Source organism: Bos grunniens, chromosome 24 (assembly GCF_055505025.1).
Source record: "Bos grunniens cultivar Pamir isolate PY7600 chromosome 24, Bosgru_T2T1.0, whole genome shotgun sequence".
NCBI classification, from domain to species: domain Eukaryota; kingdom Metazoa; phylum Chordata; class Mammalia; order Artiodactyla; family Bovidae; genus Bos; species Bos grunniens.
In genome coordinates this window covers 8,554,336-8,576,174 of record NC_141188.1, presented here as the reverse complement: position 1 = coordinate 8,576,174, position 21,839 = coordinate 8,554,336, and the positions used below count along the sequence as shown (strand labels likewise).

The window sequence follows — 21,839 nt, the reverse complement described above, 5'->3', positions numbered from 1 at the left end:
AGATGAGAAACAGAGAAGAAATAAAGAAGATAAGAAGAAATAAAAGGAAATAAACTCAAAATGGACTAAAGACCTAAATGTAAGATCTGAAACCATAAAACTCCTAGAAGAGAGCATAGGCAGAGCTGTCTTTGACATAAACCGTAGCGATATTTTTTGGATCTATCTCCTAAGGCAACAGAAATGAAGGCAAAAGTAAACAAGTGGGGCCTAATTAAACTTAAAAGCTTTTTGCACAGCAAAGGAAACCATCAATAAGACAAGAGAACAACCGACTGAATGGGAGAAGATATTTGCAAATGATATGACCAATAGGGGTTAATAGCCAACATACTGAACAGCTCTTGTGACTCAACATCATAAAAACAAACAATCCAGTTACAAGATGAGCAGAAGAACTGATAGTTTTCCAGAGAGGAAACGCAGATGGCCAGCAGGTGCCTGGCGGGATGCTCAGCATCACAATGTCAGGGAAATGCCAATCAAAACTGCAAGTAGCTGTCGCCTCATACCTGTCAGAATGGCTGTCTTCAAGAAGAACTCAATGACAAATGTTGGTGAGGATGTGGAAAAAAGGGAACCCTGTACACTATTGGTGAGAAGGTAAATTGGTGTAGTCACTGTGGAAAACGGTAGGACGGTTTCTAAAACTAGGAGTAGAACTAGCATGGAAAGTGAAAGTGGCTCGAAAGTGGCACGAAAGAGTCGTGCCCGACTCTTTGTGACCCCGTGGGCTGTACAGTCCATAGAATTCTCCAGGCCAGAGTGCATAGCCATTCCCTTCTCCAGGGGATCTTTCCAACTCAGGTCTCCTGCACTGCAGGCAGATTCTTTACCAGCTTAGCCACTAGAGAAGCCAAAGAGTACTGGAGTGGGTAGCCATTCCCTTCTCCAGTGGATCTTCCCGATCCAGGAATTGAACCGGGGTCTCTTGCATTGCAGGCGGATTCTTTACCAGCTGAGCTACTAGGGAAGCCCTAGAACTACCATAGGGAAGCCCTAGAACTACCATAGGATTCAACAGTTCCACTCCTGTGTATATATCTGAAATAAAAAAGACACTAATTTGGGGACTTCTCTGGTGATCTAGTGACTAAGACTCTGAGCTTCCAATGTAGGGGAACTGCGTTCGATACCTGGTCAGGGAATTAGATCTCATATGCCACAAATAAGAGCCTATGCAGCCTAAATAAATAAATAAAATTTTAAGAAGACACTAATTTGAAAAGATACATGCACCCCAATGTTCACAGTTGCTAACATGTAGAATCAACCTAAGTGTCCATCAACAGATGGATGATAAAGAAGATGTGATGTATATGCATGTGTGTATGCTCAGTTGCTAAGCCATGTCCGACTGTTTACAATCCCATAGACTGTAGCATGCCAGGCTCCTCTGTCCATGGGATTCTCCAGGCAAGAATACTGGAGTGGGTTGCCATTTCCTCCTCTAGGGGATCTTCCTGACCCAGGGATCGAACCTGTGTCTCCTGCATTGGCAGGCGGATTCTTTACCACTGAGCCACATGGGATGCCCCATGACATGTATGTATACACACACACACACAGACACATAATGGAATACTATTCAGACATAAACTAGAGTAAAATCTTGCCATTCACAGCAACATGGATGGATTTGGAGGACGTGATGATGGGTGAAGTGGGTCAGACAGAGAAGGACAGACACTGTGTGATGTCACTTGTATGTAGAGTCTAAAGAAGACAACAAACTCGTGACTATGACAAAGGAGAACAGACTCAGGATACAGAGAAAGGGCTGGTGGTTACCAATGGGGACAGAGAAGAGGAAGAAGGTAGAGGGTTAAGAGATTCAAATTGTGACGTATAAAATAAGCTACAAGGATATACAGTACAACAGGGGAATATAGGCACTATTTTATAATAACGCTAAACAGAGTACATCCTTTAAAAATTGCGTATCACTATATTGTTCACCTGTAACTTACAAAATATTGTACAGCAACGACACTTCAGTTTTGAAAAAGGCATGTGATCAGCATTCTGGATCGTCACTTCCTACCCTTCAATCGAGAAGACAGTAGTAGCAGGTTTCAGGGTCTAAATATCAGGGAGTATTTTAGGACCAGGACTATGGTGTACCGAACCCCTTAAGAATTATTATGCTACCAGTTACCTGAATCTCAGAGCAACTGTGACTTTATAAGCCTTAACATTCTGTTTCTTTCTTTTCTTTTTTTCACGGCCATAGGACATTAGTGATACAATTCGCAAGCTTGTTGTAAGATCTATAGGATAGATACTGGCAGTATATCAGGGCCGATTTCCTGCTTTTGATAATTGCAATGTGGTTAATACAGCAGGTTTTGGGAGAAGAGGGTCTTATGTCCACCACTCATTTTCCAACTTTTCAGAGAATAACATACTGTGCTTGAGACAGGGAGAATGGTGGAGCAAACATGATTAACATGTCGATAGTTGGGAATCTCCTTGAGGGCTATGTGGGTATTCTTTGTATTATTTTTGCAGCTTTTGTGTAAGGCTGAAACTATCTCAAAAGGAAGAATAGGAAAAAAATAGCTATTTGAAATCATACGTTTGCATCTTACTTGACTGGTAGCCAGATGAATGAGTTACCAGACCAAAATAAAGTTCTCTCTCCTCTCCCTCAAGGAAGTGCTAATTATGTCATCGGCTAAGCCTGATCCCAAACTCTTGAGACTTTCTGATCTGCAAGGTCAGGGGTGTTTCTGCTGCTCACCTGCAGCTGGAGCACCCCCCCTCCCCATCCCCTCCCCGACCCTGATCCCTCATCCTGCATGAGTGGAGCATCATCCTGGAGTTTGTTCGACATCAACCAGGGACAAGGGCAGAGACTTTGCTTGACCAGCAAGGTCTGAAGTGGGTGCATTCGCAGAGCCGGGGCGCAGTCACCTTGGGAAAGATCAGCTTTGACAAACAGAGTTTTAATGACACATTAGCCTGATGGATCAGCACCGGGGCTGGATCATGTTCCAAGGACTGGTCAGAAATTTTTGACTCTGTAACAAACCACTATTGATTATTATATTTTTATGAAGAGTGAAAAATAAATATTGCAACAGCTGTCTGCAAACGTGACTATATGTTCAGTTGTAAACAAAACTGGCTTTGCTATCATTTGCCTTACACTACTACTGGTCTGCAAGATGTTCCTCCCATTGCAAATGAAGGACTCTGGGAATGGCTTTAGGAGGTCACAGCCTGCCCCTAAGCTGTGGTTCACCTAGAATTCAAGCATTTCCTCCAGACCCAGGGGAGCATCCTTTCTGATGGGCAGTGCCAGAAAATAAGGGAGAGGAGATTAGAGGTAAACTTGGTGTGACAGAAACACCCCAGATTCATACATAGAAGAGAGAACTGCTCTTGGAGCTGCTAGGGTCATTCAGCCCTGGTTCTCATCCCTCTAACCTTGGGTCCTCTCCTGTCTCTTCCACACACACCCTCCATCAGGTGCGGTCCTCAAGTCTGGGGACTAAAGACAGAAACGGCTAATTTTACAAATCTGGGGGTGGCATCCGGAGCACAAGGAAGCTCTTCGGGGAGCCAACAGGGAAGTGTGACCTGGAGGGACGTGTGCGTGTTCCCTGTACGTGCTTCCTGTGTCATGGGATAGCACCGCTCAGCACAGCCTGTGTGCCCCGGGGGCCCGTCCACTGAGACCTCAGTGGTGCTGCTGAGACCCCAGGCAGGCAGTGACTTAAGCTCGGGAAGGACCCCGCACAATGGGCGCTGGCACCAGCGGACGAAGGTCCATGGGATTTCGAGAGTCGGACACGACTGAGCGACTTCACTTCACTTTACCTAATATTTATTAAAGCAGTGCAGAGATTCGGAAGCTGGGGTGCCCGTCAGAATCACCTAGAGAATTGTGAAAATACATATGCCTTGATCCCAACCTAAGTCAGATTTCAGGACTTGGGATGAGATCGAAATAAGTATGGGGCTTCCTTGGTAGCTCAGATGGTAAAGAATATGCCTGCAATGCAGGATACCTGGGTTCAATCCTTGGGTTAGGAAGATTCCCCTGGAGAAGGGAATGGCTACTCACTCCAGTATTCTTGTCTGGAGACTCCCAGGGATAGAGGAGTCTGGCGGGACTACAGTCCACCAGGTTACAAACAGTCAGACACGACTGAGCAAAAAACGATAATAATTTTAAGGAGATTTTAGCATTCATTTCATTATTGAGTACTCACAATAAGCCATGTAATCCTATTACCCAATATAAAATGTATAATTATAATTGTATGATACTTCTATCTACTTGAAGCCTATAGTTATGGTAAAATGTAACAGATGAACCATTAAAGGAAATTATAACTGATCATAACACCATCTTGCATTGTGTTGCACTGTTTATTTTTGCAGAGCCCTTTCGGCTTCGCTGGTGGCTTAGCTGGAAAAGAATCTGCCTGCAATGCGAGAGACCATGGTTCGATTCCTGGGTGGGAAAGATCCGCTGGAGAAGGGATAGGCTACCCACTCCAGTATTCTTGGGCTTTCCTTGTGGCTCAGCTGGTAAAGAATCTGCCTGCAATGCAGGAGACCTGGATTTGACCCCTGGGTTGGAAAGATCCCCTGGAGAAGGGAAAGGCTACTCACTCCAGTATTCAGGCCTGGAGAATTCCATGGACTGTATAGTCCGTGGGGTTGCAAAGAGTCGGACACGACTGAGCGACTTTCACTTTCACTTTACAACCATCATCCTGATTTGTTCCTACAACAACAAGTGGTGTGAAGAGTCCTTGGGCTGCTCCTTGGAAAAGAGACAATGGAGGGAGAAGGTACTGACGCAGAGTCTCATGGGAACAGATCCAGGTAATTTGTGCCACACTTGAACATGGGCATCTAGACATACCTCTGGCATTTGGCCCAGTAACTACTTCTCTGTTTGTGCTAAACTCTTTTCCTCTTTTACGGGAAAATTGCAGCTGTTACAGTCAACTGCCTTTTTTGGCATTATGTTCTATAATTTAAAAATATTTCCCAACCCCCCACACCTGTAGTCCGAGGCAGTCTCCGCCTGGCACCTAATGTCTTTTGAAATCTGTTCCCTTAGGATTCTACCCACGGGCGTGGCTCATCCAGTTCTGCCAGAAGGAAACCAGCTTGCCCCGGTAACCTGCATCTTCATGAGAATGTCCAGAACTCATCTGGGGTAAAGCTTTGCCTATTTAGTTGATGTTAGTCCTTGTTCTCTTAATAAGATTTAGACGCATCCACAGGCCCATCTCTTCTCCTGTTAGCTGCCTGGCTGGCACAGATACTCTTATCACAGTGCTTGCATATTGTTGAAAATGTTCCCATAGAGTAGAAATGAAATTTGACTATAATTTATAGATTTGGGGACGAATATTTTTGGATTCAATATATCCATTTCCCATGACTATTTCTAGGAGAAGAAAAAGCAATAGAGACTTTGAACAATGGATATAAAACCAGAATAGCAAGGGAATAATCACCTTTTCATTTTTTCTTTATTAAATTTAAAATGCAATTTTGCTTCCATTCCCATTAAAAAGGCATGGCACTTAGTTGGTATTATTTTACATACATACAGCAAAACAATCAATGATACATGATTATTTGATTCTTCTTTGTATAAGTGGTGAAAATTTAATAATTCTGCTTTTAAGAGGAAATGCAAACTCTTCCCTGGTGGCTAAGGTGGTAAAGCATCTGCTTACAATGCGGGAGACCCAGGTTCAATCCCTGGTTTGGGAAGATCTCCTGGAGAAGGCAGTGGCAACCCACTCCAGTACTCTTGCCTGGAAAATCCCATGGACGGAGGAACCTGGTAGGTTATAGTCCATGGGGTCACAAAGAGTTGGACACAACTGAGTGACTTCACTTTCTTTCTTTCTTTAAGAGGAAAGGTTGGTGTTTCTCCGTAGAAACAATTAAGTTTCAGCAGTAGGGACTTAAGCACACAGCTGCACACAGAGTAAACAGCAATACTGCCCGCTGGCCCCGTCTGATCCCTGATGAGACTGGCTGATTCTCCCTCCAAAGGTCTACAACCTTTTCTCCATCTCAGACGTGGTCTCCCTGGACACCACGCACATGCCTAACCACGCCCAGGTCTCCCTTCGTCCACTCTCGTTGAATCCTCAGACCATCCATTGTTTATATAGCAGCCAAAATGATTCTTTAGCCTTTAAGTACAAACTGTTTTCCCATTGTCCTTGGGATATATCCAAACCTCTTTCCTTTTCGCTCACTGTGGACTGTCTATACTGGCTTTGGCATCTTTGACCTGAAATACTGACTCACAGCTCATGACCCAAATGGTCCTCGGGTCTCTGCTCAAATGTCTCTTCCCTCTGAGAGGTCTTGTCTGGTAATTCCCTTCTCCAGGGGATCTTCCCGACCCAGGGATTGAACCCGGGTCTCCCTCATTGCATGCGGATTCTTTGCCATCTGAGCCACCAGGGAAGCCCCTCGTCTGGCCACACTGCTCTTTTCTTCCTGAGCCCTTTTCACCACGTATTACCATATTTTCAAACATTTGCTTGCTCATTTATCGCAGCTCCGTGAGGGCTGGGAATCTCTCTGTTTTTGTCCATTTCTTTGTCTAGAGCAGTGGATGAATGAATATCCAAATGTCTCGGGTAAGTGTGGAACTTGAGCAACAGGGATGAATCAAAATCACACGACATGTCCCAAAAACTAGCTCCAGTTATCCCAATGTGATTTCCCCACAGGCTTATTGTCAATTTTCACCCCTGTGTTCAAGGTCGTCTCTCCTCTCCTTCCCTCCCGCATGGCTTTGTTCCTCAGCTCTCCCAATCTTAGAGCAAAGACATTGCAAATGATGCCACCAATAGTAATCTCTGGCTTTATTGTTTGCAGTAGAGCATTTATTTTTTTATTTTAAAAAATATTTATAATTAAAAAAAATTAAGATATGCTATGTGTTACTGACCTCTTCAGTTACAGAGTAAGTGTTATAAGACACGGTTTTTGCTTTTCCCTGGCACTGAGCTCTGGGTAAGATTGCAAATATATCTATGTACCTATAGATATAATATGGGCTTCCCAGGTGGCTCACTGGTAAAGAATCTGCCTGCAATGCAGAAGCTGAGGATTTGATCCCTGGGTTGGGATGATCCCCTGGAGTAGGAAATGGCAACCCACTCCAGTATTCTTGCCTGGAGAATCTCACGGACAGAGGAGCCTGGTGGGCTACAGTCCATGGGGTCGAAAACATTCGGACATGACTAAGTGGCTGAGGACCATAGATATAATATATATTTGAGTAGGTGCATATGTTTTTTATGCATATATTTCTCTCCTCCCTTAATTCCTCTTATTACTTTTGAATGAGGAGGATCCAAGCTCATTTTTGCACAAAATATATATCTTTAACAAGTTGATTTTTTTTAACAAGTTGATTTCTTTTAACAGACTGTAACCATCTGTCACTCAGTAAGTCTAAAAATCAGATATATTGAAGCTAACATTTTTTAGAAGAAAATGTAGTCATTTCTTGTAAGACCTTTACACCCCCAGAGGGATTTACAGGGATTTTGCTTCGAAGCAACACTGACCTCTGGTGGCCACAGAGTCTTATTAAACAGCTTTGCTTTTCTTTCTTTGGTTTTCTTTCTTTTTTCTTTTTTTTTTTTCAGTTAAGTTTACCTTTTTTAAAAACCAAACTTTCCTTCTAATAATTTCTCTATCATGGTAATTTTTATTTTCAATCCACAAAATTTAACATAACTGTGTTGATGTGGTCAATCTATCTCCTGAATCTTCACACCAGCTGTCAGGGTAATTGGTATTTTCATCCCTATTGTATGGATGTCCCTTGGACTGCAAGGAGATCCAACCAGTCCATCCTAAAGAATATCAGTTCTGGGTGTTCATTGGAAGGACTGATGCTGATGTTGAAACTGCAATATTTTGGCCACCTGATGCAAAGAACTGACTCATTTGAAAAGACCCTCATGCTGGGAAAGATTGAAGGCAGGAGGAGAAGAGGGTGACAGAGGATGAGATGGTTGGATGGCATCAGGGACTCGATGAACATGAGTTTGAGCAAGCTCCGAGAGTCAGTGAAAGGCAGGGAAGCCTGGTGTGCTGCAGTCCACGAAGTCCCAAAGAGTCGTACATGACTGAGCACACACGCCCACATAGGTACCCAGAGTTAGGATGTGAACATTTCTTTTCGGAGGACATGATTCAACCCACTCCAGGGTCTGTCTCACTACACAACCCCCGTTTTTCCTAAGTCATGTTGCCTTGTGTCCATCGCTTTAGTATTTGATGACATGCTCTCCAGACTTGCAGCTGGATGTTCCTCAAGGCTTGTTGTTCCGTCACTCAGTCGTGTCTGTCTCTTTGTGACCCCGTGGACTGCAGCACGCCAGGCTACCCTGTCCTTCACTATCTCCAGGAGCTTGTTCAAACTCATGTTCATCTAGTCGGTGATGCCATCCAACCATCTCATCCTCTGCCATCCCCTTCTCCTCCTGCCCTCAATCTTTTTCAGCATCAGGGTCTTTTCCAATGAGTCGGCTATTCTCGTCAGGTGGCCAAAGCATTGGAGCTTCAGCTTCAGCATCAGTCCTTCCAATGAATATTCAAGAATCAATCAATCAGTATTCAATTGAGTTCCTTTAGGACTGATTGGTTTGATCTCCCTGCTGTCTTGTCCATCATAGTTCACAGCAGCAGTGGAAAAAAGCCCCCAAACTGAAGCAGCTGAAATAGCTAAATTGCAATTGATTTGGGGATAGTAGGTTAAGGCTAACAAGATTGAAGAAAACAACTTTTGTGGCCCATTTTGAAAGTAATTCTTGAAAAATAATCAAATCAAGGCATCACAAGTCTTATCAACCAAGTAAATGCTTTTATTAAAAAGATAAAACCTTAGCCCAGTGAGAGGAGCTTCGTGTTTGTACTGTCACTTCTGGGAAAGCTTTTAAGCTAAATCATCATGAGGTTTATAGCTTCGAGTCCTCAAGTTTCAGCAAATTCTTTGGCAACTTCACTTCAGGGCAAGTTAGAAATAGTGGAATTAATTCTGAGCACAACAAAGCCAGACTCAGATGTTCAGGATTCGATTTGCATTTAAAACCTTCAGTTTCTGTTTGTTTGCTTTATTTTATTTTATTTTTTTTTACTTAGGCCTTGAGAATGTGACGGAGGACAGCTCTTTGAACCCAAATGATGTGCAGGGTAACTGGAGGCTGGCTGGGCGGGGGTGGGGGGTCCCGTGGAAGGCTCCCCCAGGACACTGAACTTTGGAGCTGTTTTTAAAGTGGATGGTTCCCCAAAGAGAATGAAGAATAAATATATCTCAAGCTTAATGCTCCGTTGAAGAGAAGCAGAGATTGCTTTTTTCTTCAAATGACTAATCTGTGATGAGAAAATAAGGGAAGTAGACCTGACATCGCCTCTGTTTGCCTTTCGATGCCTGTCTTTACGGCCTGGTGCTCTGTTTCTGGAAAAATGTTCTTGACCGTTCTCCTCTTTTAAGATCTCTCCCGTCGTTGTGAACCGTCCGAGTTCATCTTGATGTCTCAGGAGGGTGGACATTGAGCGATTATTTCCTCGATGCTGGAGTGGTCAAGAAAGGGCTCTTGTCGGTTTACCAGCAGCACCCCCTTGTGGCCTTTCTGTGCATGTCATCATTCTAAATTGAAAAATTGCAAAGACAAGGAGAGGCTAAATTTCATTTCTAAACAATATTTTATTTTGTTTTTCAAGTTGTCAATTTAATTACTCTTGCCGTCTCTTGCTGTCTCTGTTATTTTGCCTGTGAAAGGCAGGGGAGCTGGTATTCATTATTTAGGGCTGAAGTCTGTGGCTTGGAATGACCAGACTTCAGGTTCCTGTGGGGTTCGAAGACATTTTATTAACAGTGGCCACTAAATCAGTAGCAACAGTCTGTGCCAAATCCTTGCACCCGATGTGTTTTTAGACATTTGAATAATTTAATTCTAAAAATACACTTTTCTCAAGACTAAAGTATTTTCAATTGTGTTATTATTTCAAGGTATAGTGTTCCTTTCATCTTTATATGAACTCTGACTTTTTATTAACTACTAAAACGTGTATCTTGTGCAACACCTTATAAGCTCATACTCCACTTAAATTCTGTGTGAATTATTTGGAAATTAAGTTTTCTGAATGCAAATTTCATATGTGACAGCTGTAGACTCAGCAAATTAGGGCTACCCTAATTTTAACATTTCTTAAAAAAAAAAAACCCTCTGTGTTTTAATTCAGGAAAAAAAATCAGAATTAATGTATTTTCCATGATAGGAACATCTGGCTTTGAGCTTTGTTCTAACTCTAGGTATTTTGGTGTTCTTAAGACCCTCACACAAAAAATGCCGCCTGGCCATTGAGATTCCTGGCTTCCGCTGCAGGGAGCGCGAGTTTGATCCCTGGTCAGGGAACTAAGACACGTGAACTGAGAACATGTCTCATGGTGGCGCCAAAAGGAAAATTGCTGCCTGACGGCTTTTTATTTTGGGCATCATCTTCCTTTCCTCTCACTATGACCACTTTTCCATCTTCAACGATCATTCAGAGATCGTTTAAAAACACAGTTTTGCTCAGACTGTAGTACATATTGCTTAGCTGTAGATATAATCAGATCTAGGGCAATTAATTTAGAGGCCCAAGACTCACTCCTCTGTGTGTGTGTGTGTGTGTGTGTGTGTGTGTGTGTAGCGTGAATAAGCGTGCTTGTGTGCTCAGTTGCTTTAATCATGTCCGACTCTTTGTGACCCCATGAACTGCAGCCCACCAGGCTCCTCTGTCCTTGGGATTCTCCAGGCAAGAATACTGGAGTGGGTTGCCATTTCCTACTCCACAAGCATGCTTATAGGTATTAAAAAATCATGTTGTGCTTACATGTGTTTTGAATGAATATTCTGGAGAAATGACAATTTCCTGAAGCCGTAAATGTCATGTGCCTTTTCATAAACTTTTGTCTTCAGTTTCTTTGTCTCTCACCTGGGCCATAGCTTCTTTTTTTTTTGGTAGTACCACTCAGCAAGCAGAACTTCCCTGACTAGGGATCGAACCCATGCCCCCTGCAGTGGAAGCACAGAACTTCAACCACTGGACGATAGTTTTTAAATGATAATTCAACTTGTTATCATCCAACTCTAGTTACTCTAAGAAGTGCTTTCGACTTGCTCCATGAACACTGTTTTGGTAATAATTAACTGTAACTGCTACAGTAACCTGTATCTTCAATAGAACATTTACTGTACTATCTGTGACCTTCTGGATTTTGAACTATAGGATTATGCATCCCTGATTTATAGTCCATGATGACTATATTCATTTATGAGGAAACATCTTTCAAAGAAATTTCTAGAACTTTTTTAAAACCTTGGATCTTCTAATTAATATACACTTCCCTTTGCTAGCTTGCTTATTTACTTAAATTGTGCTAAAATTCACATAATATAAAATTACCATATAAGCCATTTTTAAGTGTATTCACATCTTTGTTCAACAGTTGGTTTGGACTTTGTCCTATTATAACACTGAAACTCTGTACCCACAGCTGCCTCTCTCCGCCCACATATGGGGGTTCTATTCATCATGGACCTCAAACGCTATGAGGGCCAGGGATGGAGGGGAAGGGCCGTGACTCAGTAAGGGAGCTGCTGGGACAAAGGAGGGCATCAGGTGATGCTAAAAAACAAGCCAGTTTAAATGGTCATGTCTCTTACACCAGCTACTCTCCTTGGAAAGCAAATCAATCTTATCCTCACGTATGCTAAGTCACTCAATTGTGTGCACCTCTTTCGGACTGTAGCCCGCCAGGCTCCTCTGTCATGGGATTTCCCAGGCAACAGTACTGCAGTGGGTTGCCATTTCCTCCTCCAGGGAATCTTCCCCACCCAGGGATCGAACCCACGTCTCTTGCATCTCCTGCATTGGCAGGTAGATTCTTTATCGCCATGCCACCTGGGAAGCCCTATAGCTCTTACTATACTCTCTTATTTTACACATTTTCCTTATTTCTGTACTTTACTAATTTGCACTCTTCCCTCTCTCTCTGCCCTCTAGACTATAAGCTCCATGAGGGCAGGGATTTTTTTTTTCCTGTTTTGAGTGATACTGAATCAATATGTAAGTACTTGAATATGGCTGAATGTATAGCAGCAGCTACTAAATATCTGTTAAATGATGAATAAATGGAGAGGATGAGGGAATTCCGTGGTGACCTAAGCTAAGCTAAGCTAAGTTGCTTCAGTTGTGTCCGACTCTGTGTGACACCATAGACGGCAGCCCACCAGGCCCCGCCATCCCTGGGATTCTCCAGGCAAGAATACTGGAGTGGGTTGCCATTTCCTTCTCCAATGCATGAAAGAGAAAAGTGAAAGTGAAGTCCCTCAGTCATGTCCGACTCTTAGCGACCCCATGGACTGCAGCCTACTAGGCTCCTCTGTCCGTGGATTTTCCAAGCAAGAGTACTGGAATGGGGTGCCATTGCCTTCTCCGCCTTAGTGACCTAGTGATTAGCAATTTGTGCTCCGACTGCCAGGGGCCTGGGTTTGATCCCTGGATGGGGAACTAAGATTTTGTAAGATGCACCGTGCAACCAAAAAAATAAAAAAGAAAGGGTGAGCTGAGCTAAGCTAAGGAAAGGTGACATGAACTAAGTGCTACGGGGAAAGAGAGAAGGAAATAGGAATCTGCTTTGGGTACATAACTGGGCCCCTCTCTCACTCCACTTAGAAACAATCATCCTAAACAATCTATGCTCAAATGCCACTGAAGACATGCGGGAAGACGGCATCTGGAGAGGAGCATCTCAGGGCCACGTGGAAACAGCAGCAAATGTAAGTCACACCAGTAATTTCCAGAAACACTGGGCGTCGGAGGAGCCGAGGAGGGAAGCCAGTCTTGGAGGAAGAGGTGATAAGAAAGCGAGAAACAGATTGGTTTTTATTGATCAAAGAACTGGAATGATTGAGTAAAGGCACAGGACAACATGAAAAACAGGCTGCTGGGTATTGCTCATTTAAAAAGAAGAGTAAATTACTTCATTCAAAAGAAGAGCTTTAAATACAGACAAAATTTCAGCAAATTGAATGGAGCCTTTTCCCCTGCTCATTGTGAAAGGTCACAGTGGTTCTAATTCCAATGTCCAATTACCAGGCGCCCTCAGCACAGCAAAGCAGAATCAACTCAATTTCAATCTCAGACATTTGCCTCACCTTTAACTAGCTTTGGTATGACTCACTGCAATTTTCTCATCAAAAAGCTAATTTTAGGAGCAAAATGTCAAGAAAAGATGAAAAAGAAGAGCCTGGATTTGCGGAGGCTGGGTTTTTTTTTTTTTTTTTTTGCATTTGGGCTGCACTTCTAAGCTACCTTCAAATCGGTCACCCAGGAAGCCTGTGTGCTGTTTTGACTGTGTTCCACGGGAAGAGAAAACAAGGCAGTCACCTGTATTTGTTCATTCCCTAATCTCAAAATGTAGGGTGACTTTCTGTCCCAGTCTCTAAATTTTCACCCGATGGTCTTTCAAAGAAAATGTTCATTTGCAGGCTTGCCATAATGAGCACGAAGTCTGGTGGCTCCTGAAGCAGTTGTCCTGGAAGAAAAGAAATACTCTTGGTCTGTGAAATCTAGGGAAGAAGGGAAAAAACAGTTTCATTCTCTGGCCAGGTATTTCTGCTTTTTGCTACAAAACAGGGATGATATGTTTAGTCCTCTGAATGATTATAACAAATCCTGTCAGCAAATCCTGTGATCAGGCCACACAAACCGGCGTCAGGTGCAGGGTGATTTCCCGAAGGGCCTTTGAGTGAGTGTCCTGGTGTTTCAGGAAAGTTCAGGCCCTAGAACACACTGTGTAGATGACAGAACACACAACTAGATCCCTCCTGTCTAAGTCCTAGAAAACCTTATTGAATCAACATGAGAATTACAGAATTGTTAATCAATTACCTTTTCATTCTTGAAAAGCCAGACTTCTCATCTAGAAGTCACAGGCCTTTAACCACATTTAGGAAATGGCAACCCACTCCAGTATCCTTGCCCAGAGAATCCCATGGACAGAGGAGCCTGGCAGGTTGCAGTCCATGGGGTCGCAAGAGTCGGACACGGCTTAGCGACTAAACCACACCCTACACCACACTCTTCTGTTTGATCCTGTTTGATCCCAAAAGCAAAGGCCACCCTGGTTTGTGAGCCAAGATAGGAGCCGGGATAATAGTCCTCTCTTTGCCCTGTCACTTCAAGAAATTATTCTGTATTTACTACTGAGCTATTCTACCAATGAACCAGAGGATAGCAATTTAAATAAATTACAAATGCTTGATTTTTTTTTTTCTCAATGTAGACTGTCATTATCAGCAGGCATCGAGAGTGCAAAATAGTAATAAATCCAGAGAGATGTGAACTGGAGGCAGGCCGGGTCTCCCTGCAGTCAGGCCCAGAAGGTTGGGGGGCGGGGCAGCACTTGACTGTGGTCACTGAGGGCCCAGCACCGCTGACAGCAAGCTTGCAGGTAGGAGGGCCGCACAAAGCTTGGGGTTCTGGGGTGGGTGGAGTGGGGGACCGACACCTGGGAAGGGGCGAGGGCTGTGTCCACACCAGCCCACTGGGCACCACCTGGGCCGGCCGCGTTAAACCTATACCCTGTCCAAACCCAGGTATCTGCCTCCTGCCTTCATTCCCCTTCTCCTGGTGACTCGCAGGATTGGACCATCTGGACGTTAGTGACCCCGCTTGACCCTAGTGAGTGGCTCCCATAAGGTCCGTATTTTAGCCATTAATTTGGGCTGCAGGCCCCGGAACCGCTGGATCACTGTGGGCCGGTTCTTGCCTTAAAAAAAAAAAAGAAGAAGAAACCTGTCTGTCCCCCAATAAAACCTTTTTAAGCCACAGAAATCAATCCAAGATGACGCACTGATGCGACTGCCCCAAACACACTTTGTCCCCTGAAGGCCGCTGACCCCTAAGACAGCCCCCGCGCCCCACAATCATTCCAGGCCACCTGCCGAGACCTCTCTATTGCTCGGCCTGGAGCCAGGGGGCCTCCGTGGGGGAGCTGTGGTCTGGAAGGCCTGCCCCCGCGCCGTATTGGGCCCCTGGTCAGATCGGGCCCGCAGTCCCGGAGGCGGGGGCCAGTCAGTTACGAGGCTGCAGGTCGGCCTGGGAGGAGCGGCCCGCCGGCGGTTATGGGCAGCCGGGCGTGGACTCCGCGAGGACCCGGGCGGGGGGCGGTGCTGGCGGGCCACTTAGGCCTCCAGGCCAGAGCAGGGGCTCCAGGCTGGCTCCACTGATGCCCTGCGCCCCAGGCCCAGGAAGGCGGCCAAGAAGCGGCGCCAGAAGCTCGCACCGCGACGGACGGGACGTCATGGGGCCCCGGGGCTGCACGTGGAGACGGCGCAGGGCGGCCTGTCCCTGCGGGTGGAGACCCGGGCCCGGCGTGGGTCTGGAGCCAGCCCCCCTCCCCCCGGACCTCGGACTGGCCCTGGAGTCCGCAGACTGAGGCCAGGCCTGGCGCCCAGGGTGGGCTCACTGTCACCGGGCACCGCGGGGTCACCTTCTCCTTGAGAATCAGGGCATGATCCTGGCGTAGCGCGTCCTGCGCAGGTCCACGCGCGCTCCGTGTTCAAAGCATCTGAGACACTTTGCAAGTCGGGTGACTTCCTTGGCAAAGGGACACCCCCGCCCTCCAAGCCCAGGAAGCAGGCCAGCGGCACCGGTGGTGAGCTCTCCCATTCCTGTGTCAGGTAGGCGTGTGCGGGCATCTGCAGGTGTGTTTGGGGGGTGCAGGCGGGGCTGTGCGCGAAGGAGCGGGCCGGAGCATCTTGGCTTCCTGAGTGCCTTCAGGTGTGTAAGGCAGAGATGGGCGGGGGGAGAGATACAGCCGTAGTTCTAGAATCGCTTTATTTCTCATTCTAAGAATATAGATTTGGAGAAGGCAATGGCACCCCACTCCAGAACTCTTGCCTGGAAAATCCATGGACAGAGGAGCCTGGTAGGCTGCAGTCCATGGGGTCGCTAAGAGTCGGACATGACTGAGCAACTTCACTTTCATTTTTCACTTTCATGCATTGGAGAAGGAAATGGCAACCCACTCCAGTGTTCTTGCCTGGAGAATCCCAGGGACAGGGGAGCCTGGTGGGCTGCTGTCTATGGGGTCACACAGAGTCGGACATGACTGAAGCGACTTAGCAGAAGTAGCAGTAGCAAGAATATAGACTTGAAGCCCATGTGTTGCAGGAGCAGGGCCTCCTTCCAGGGCCGCAAAGGGGGCCCAGGTGTAACTCTGCCATGAATTGTGGGAGGAGACACCAGTGCTGCAAATTCTGTTGGGAAAGGGCCCTGGGGCAGAGAACAGAAGGGAAAGGAACCCAAGAGGGCTGCTCTGCCACGTGGCTCAAATCTGGGTTTGAAGGTTTCGTGGTGGTCGTGGTAATTTCCAGGTTGTTTCTGGTGAATCACTGACTCAGGGTTCCTCCTGAGGTGGATTCCAGCCAGGAGGGTTCTGGGAGGTTGGTAGGACCTGGAGTCTCCTCTCTCCTTTTGATCCTTTCCTGAATTCTTCTGGTTGGTGGTAGCTTGTTACTTCCGTGTTCATTACCAGGACCTCCTGTTGTTAAGATAACTCACGCGAATACCTACTATCTTGCCTTGCCTGGTCGCTGGAGGTTTCAGTCTTTCTCCTAATACATGGACTATTTTATGCCTTTGGGGAAAAGACATATGTCTATTATTTTGGGAGAATATTTTAGGCCCTGCAACATGACCAAGAGCTAAAGAATCTAGCCTTTTGTGAAGAGGTCAAACTTACCTTAAAAAAATAACTTTGCCAGCTTCCTGTTCTACTTGTTTGGACGTTTTATTACAGGATTAGGGCTGTTTCCTTTTGGAATTGAAAATTACATACAGCCCCCTCCATTATTTCCCTGAACATTCATCATAATATACTATTTATGACCTGGGTGGGAAATGGATACCATCCATCTTGTTTCAAAAAAGTTCAAAATGCTTTAGGATAGAGTGTCAAGGATGGAGCTATCCTTTGTGGAAGAAATTCTGGAAGGATATTAAGCCATTGGGGGCTTCGCAGGTGGCACTAATGGTAAAGAACACACCTGCCAATGCAGGAGACATAAGAGATGTGGGTTTGATCCCTAGGTGGGGAAAAGCCCCTGGAGAAGGAATAGACAACCCACTCCAGTATTTTTACCTGGGAAATCCAGTTGACAGAAGAGCCTGTCAGGCTGCAGTCCATGGGGTTGCAGTCAGACATGACCGAGCACGCGTGTGCACACACGTATTAAGCAATTCAGCCAGTTCTTTCCCCTGAATCCATTTGAGCTGGGATGTCCATCTTCTCCCGCCCTTGGACATCAGCGCACCTGGACTCAGGCCCTTGGAGTCAGAATGAGTTACACCTGGTCTCCAGCTTACAGAAAAGTAGGTGGTGGGACTTCTTGGTCTCCGTAGCAGCTTGAGCCAGTTCCTGTAATAACTCTCCTCCGGTGGTGCTTGTGGTCAAGGGCCCACCTGCCAGTGCAGGAGACGGAAGAGACAGAGGTTCGATCCCTGGGTTGGGAAGATCCCCTGGAGGAGGGCATGGCAACACACTCCAGTGTTCTTGCCTGGAGCATCCCATCCATGGACAGAGGAGCCTGGCGGGCTATAGTCCATGCGGTCACAAACAGTCGGACACGACTGAAGAGACTGAGCACTACGTGTACCTGTAGGCGTGTTGGCTCTGCTTCTCTGGAGAGCCCTGATGGATACACTGACGGTCCTCCCTGGCTCATGACAGAAAGGCCCCAGTCGACTTTGTGCTCAGTCATGTCTGACTCTTAGCGACCGCATGACTGTAGCCCACCAGGTCCTCTGTGCATGGGATTCTCCAGGCAACAACACTGGAGTGGATTGCCATTTCCTTCTCCAGGCATCTTCCTGACCCAGGGCTTGAACCCCTATCTCCTGCATTCAGGCAGTTCCTTTACCGATTGAACCACCAGGGAAGCCCAGATATGAGAAGGGGGGAGAAAAAATTAAAAAAACTGAGAACACAAAAAAGAAACGCGGTTCATAATTTTGACCACATGTAGGCCTTGCATTAGGAGAAGGCAATGGCAACCCACTCCAGTACTCTTGCCTGGAAAATCCCATGGATGGAGGAGCCTGGTGGGCTGCAGTCCATGGGGTTGCTAAGAGTCAGACGTGACTGAGTGACTTCACTTTCACTTTTCACTTTCATGCATTGGAGAAGGAAATGGCAACCCACTCCAGTGTTCTTGCCTGGAGAATCCCAGGGACAGGGGAGCCTGGTGGGCTGCTGTCTATGGGGTCACACAGAGTCGGACATGACTGAAGCGACTTAGCAGAAGTAGCAGTAGCAAGAATATAGACTTGAAGCCCATGTGTTGCAGGAGCAGGGCCTCCTTCCAGGGCCGCAAAGGGGGCCCAGGTGTAACTCTGCCATGAATTGTGGGAGGAGACACCAGTGCTGCAAATTCTGTTGGGAAAGGGCCCTGGGGCAGAGAACAGAAGGGAAAGGAACCCAAGAGAGCTGCTCTGCCACGTGGCTCAAATCTGGGTTTGAAGGTTTCGTGGTGGTCGTGGTAATTTCCAGGTTGTTTCTGGTGAATCACTGACTCAGGGTTCCTCCTGAGGTGGATTCCAGCCAGGAGGGTTCTGGGAGGTTGGTAGGACCTGGAGTCTCCTCTCTCCTTTTGATCCTTTCCTGAATTCTTCTGGTTGGTGGTAGCTTGTTACTTCCATGTTCATTACCAGGACCTCCTGTTGTTAAGATAACTCACTCGAATACCTACTATCTTGCCTTGCCTGGTCGCTGGAGGTTTCAGTCTTTCTCCTAATACATGGACTATTTTATGCCTTTGGGGAAAAGACATATGTCTATTATTTTGGGAGAATATTTTAGGCCCTGCAACATGACCAAGAGCTAAAGAATCTAGCCTTTTGTGAAGAGGTCAAACTTACCTTAAAAAAATAACTTTGCCAGCTTCCTGTTCTACTTGTTTGGACGTTTTATTACAGGATTAGGGCTGTTTCCTTTTGGAATTGAAAATTACATACAGCCCCCTCCATTATTTCCCTGAATATTCATCATAATATACTATTTATGACCTGGGTGGGAAATGGATACCATCCATCTTGTTTCAAAAAAGTTCAAAATGCTTTAGGATAGAGTGTCAAGGATGGAGCTATCCTTTGTGGAAGAAATTCTGGAAGGATATTAAGCCATTGGGGGCTTCGCAGGTGGCACTAATGGTAAAGAACACACCTGCCAATGCAGGAGACATAAGAGATGTGGGTTTGATCCCTAGGTGGGGAAAAGCCCCTGGAGAAGGAATAGACAACCCACTCCAGTATTTTTACCTGGGAAATCCAGTTGACAGAAGAGCCTGTCAGGCTGCAGTCCATGGGGTTGCAGTCAGACATGACCGAGCACGCGTGTGCACACACGTATTAAGCAATTCAGCCAGTTCTTTCCCCTGAATCCATTTGAGCTGGGATGTCCATCTTCTCCCGCCCTTGGACATCAGCGCACCTGGACTCAGGCCCTTGGAGTCAGAATGAGTTACACCTGGTCTCCAGCTTACAGAAAAGTAGGTGGTGGGACTTCTTGGTCTCCGTAGCAGCTTGAGCCAGTTCCTGTAATAACTCTCCTCCGGTGGTGCTTGTGGTCAAGGGCCCACCTGCCAGTGCAGGAGACGGAAGAGACAGAGGTTCGATCCCTGGGTTGGGAAGATCCCCTGGAGGAGGGCATGGCAACACACTCCAGTGTTCTTGCCTGGAGCATCCCATCCATGGACAGAGGAGCCTGGCGGGCTATAGTCCATGCGGTCACAAACAGTCGGACACGACTGAAGAGACTGAGCACTACGTGTACCTGTAGGCGTGTTGGCTCTGCTTCTCTGGAGAGCCCTGATGGATACACTGACGGTCCTCCCTGGCTCATGACAGAAAGGCCCCAGTCGACTTTGTGCTCAGTCATGTCTGACTCTTAGCGACCGCATGACTGTAGCCCACCAGGTCCTCTGTGCATGGGATTCTCCAGGCAACAACACTGGAGTGGATTGCCATTTCCTTCTCCAGGCATCTTCCTGACCCAGGGCTTGAACCCCTATCTCCTGCATTCAGGCAGTTCCTTTACCGATTGAACCACCAGGGAAGCCCAGATATGAGAAGGGGGGAGAAAAAATTAAAAAAACTGAGAACACAAAAAAGAAACGCGGTTCATAATTTTGACCACATGTAGGCCTTGCATTAGGAGAAGGCAATGGCAACCCACTCCAGTACTCTTGCCTGGAAAATCCCATGGATGGAGGAGCCTGGTGGGCTGCAGTCCATGGGGTTGCTAAGAGTCAGACGTGACTGAGTGACTTCACTTTCACTTTTCACTTTCATGCATTGGAGAAGGAAATGGCAACCCACTCCAGTGTTCTTGCCTGGAGAATCCCAGGGACAGGGGAGCCTGGTGGGCTGCCATCTATGGGGTCACACAGAGTCGGAGAGGACTGAAGTGACTTAGCAGCAGCAGCAAGCCTTGCATTATTGACTAAGTGACAAGTCATGCGGAGTGTCACAATTTCTCAGGAAGGAAAAAGCTAGAGATAATCATTTTTGTTCTCAGAAAAGTTAAAAATGTGACTGACTGAGGTGGATTAATTACAATTTTTTTTCAACCCACTCTTAATTTAAAATGATGCCTCTTGCCATGGTAGAGTGAGCTATCCATTTAATAAACTGGAGGGTTCAGGCAGCTTGCTCTCAGTGTGTTATTCCTAGTTAACAAATTAGGTGATTCTGAACATATTAACACTTGAACTTTATCCTAATGAATCTTCAGATAATTGCCAAATGTGACTAAGAACTTACAAATGAATAAAGAATTCTCAGCTTGTTGTCTTGGAAAATTTTATTTTAATGAATAAATTAAATGCCCAGAATGTCTATTATCAACATACAAACACTGCCAAGTTCTTCTTTTTTTAAATGTCATATTACAAAAGTTTAATGTTTTAATGTGAAAATTTGACATTAAATCTTCCTCCACATTAATAACTCACCATATCTATTAGCACTTGGCAAGGCACTGAAGAAATGCAGTGCATGAGTTGCAGGATTTTTCTTCTTTTTGCTTTTTGGGAAAACTTTATGAAAAATACATTCAAAAGAAAGTGTAATACATCTGTGTGGCACTTTTTAGTAACCTCATGTTGTATTATATTACATCGCTTAATCCTTATGACAGTACTATATGTTTTGGAGGGTGAGAGTTTATACCATTTTAGGGGTGAGGAAATATGGATTCAAAAGCTTAAATGACCTGAATCAGGGTACACAGGCAGTAAATGAAAATTGAAGATCTGACATCAAGGTTTTTATAGATCTTACTTCAGCATCCTCTTCATAACACTGGTGATGCTTTTTCACGTTTAACCATAAACCCACTTTATTTATTTATTTTACAGACTATTCCTAGTGTTGGAATGCCCATGGCTGCCACGGATATATGTTGCTGCTTACGTTTAGACTGCAGACCTTGTGAAACAAAAAGCAATAAAACAGGAGCATTATTCTGTTACCCTGCTCTCTGTGCTCCAGGCAGCAGTGAATCACTGTGGATTCGTAGTATTGCTGATCTTACCTGGGATGTTTTTACAGTTCTGTGAGTCTGTGAAGAAAGTGAAATGGTAAAAAGAAAAAAAAAAAAAAGTTACAGGCTGGTAAAGTTTTATTTCAGCTACAGGGCTGCTGTAAAAATTGCTCTTTGTTTTCTGGTGTTTCCCTTGCCTGGGAATGAGCAATTTATGTGTATTCAGTTT

General features: G+C 45.6%; 2 long non-coding RNA genes across 2 annotated transcripts in view; one reads left to right on the top strand and one right to left on the bottom strand.

The window, feature by feature from the left end:
* LOC147345872 (uncharacterized) overlaps positions 1-21,595 on the top strand; it is an 80,944-nt gene extending 59,349 nt beyond the window's left edge. The window contains exons 4-7 of the long non-coding RNA XR_015153397.1: positions 4,393-4,842; positions 5,084-5,182; positions 9,157-15,749; positions 21,486-21,595. This is a non-coding gene — a long non-coding RNA (uncharacterized LOC147345872). The remainder of the gene's footprint in view (positions 1-4,392; positions 4,843-5,083; positions 5,183-9,156; positions 15,750-21,485) is intronic.
* LOC147345873 (uncharacterized) lies at positions 8,866-15,698 on the bottom strand. The gene is made up of 3 exons (XR_015153396.1): positions 15,560-15,698; positions 13,453-13,600; positions 8,866-9,664 (listed from the first exon to the last, which is right to left on the bottom strand). It is a non-coding gene; the product is annotated as an uncharacterized LOC147345873 (long non-coding RNA).
* Positions 21,596-21,839: the final 244 nt, after the last annotated feature.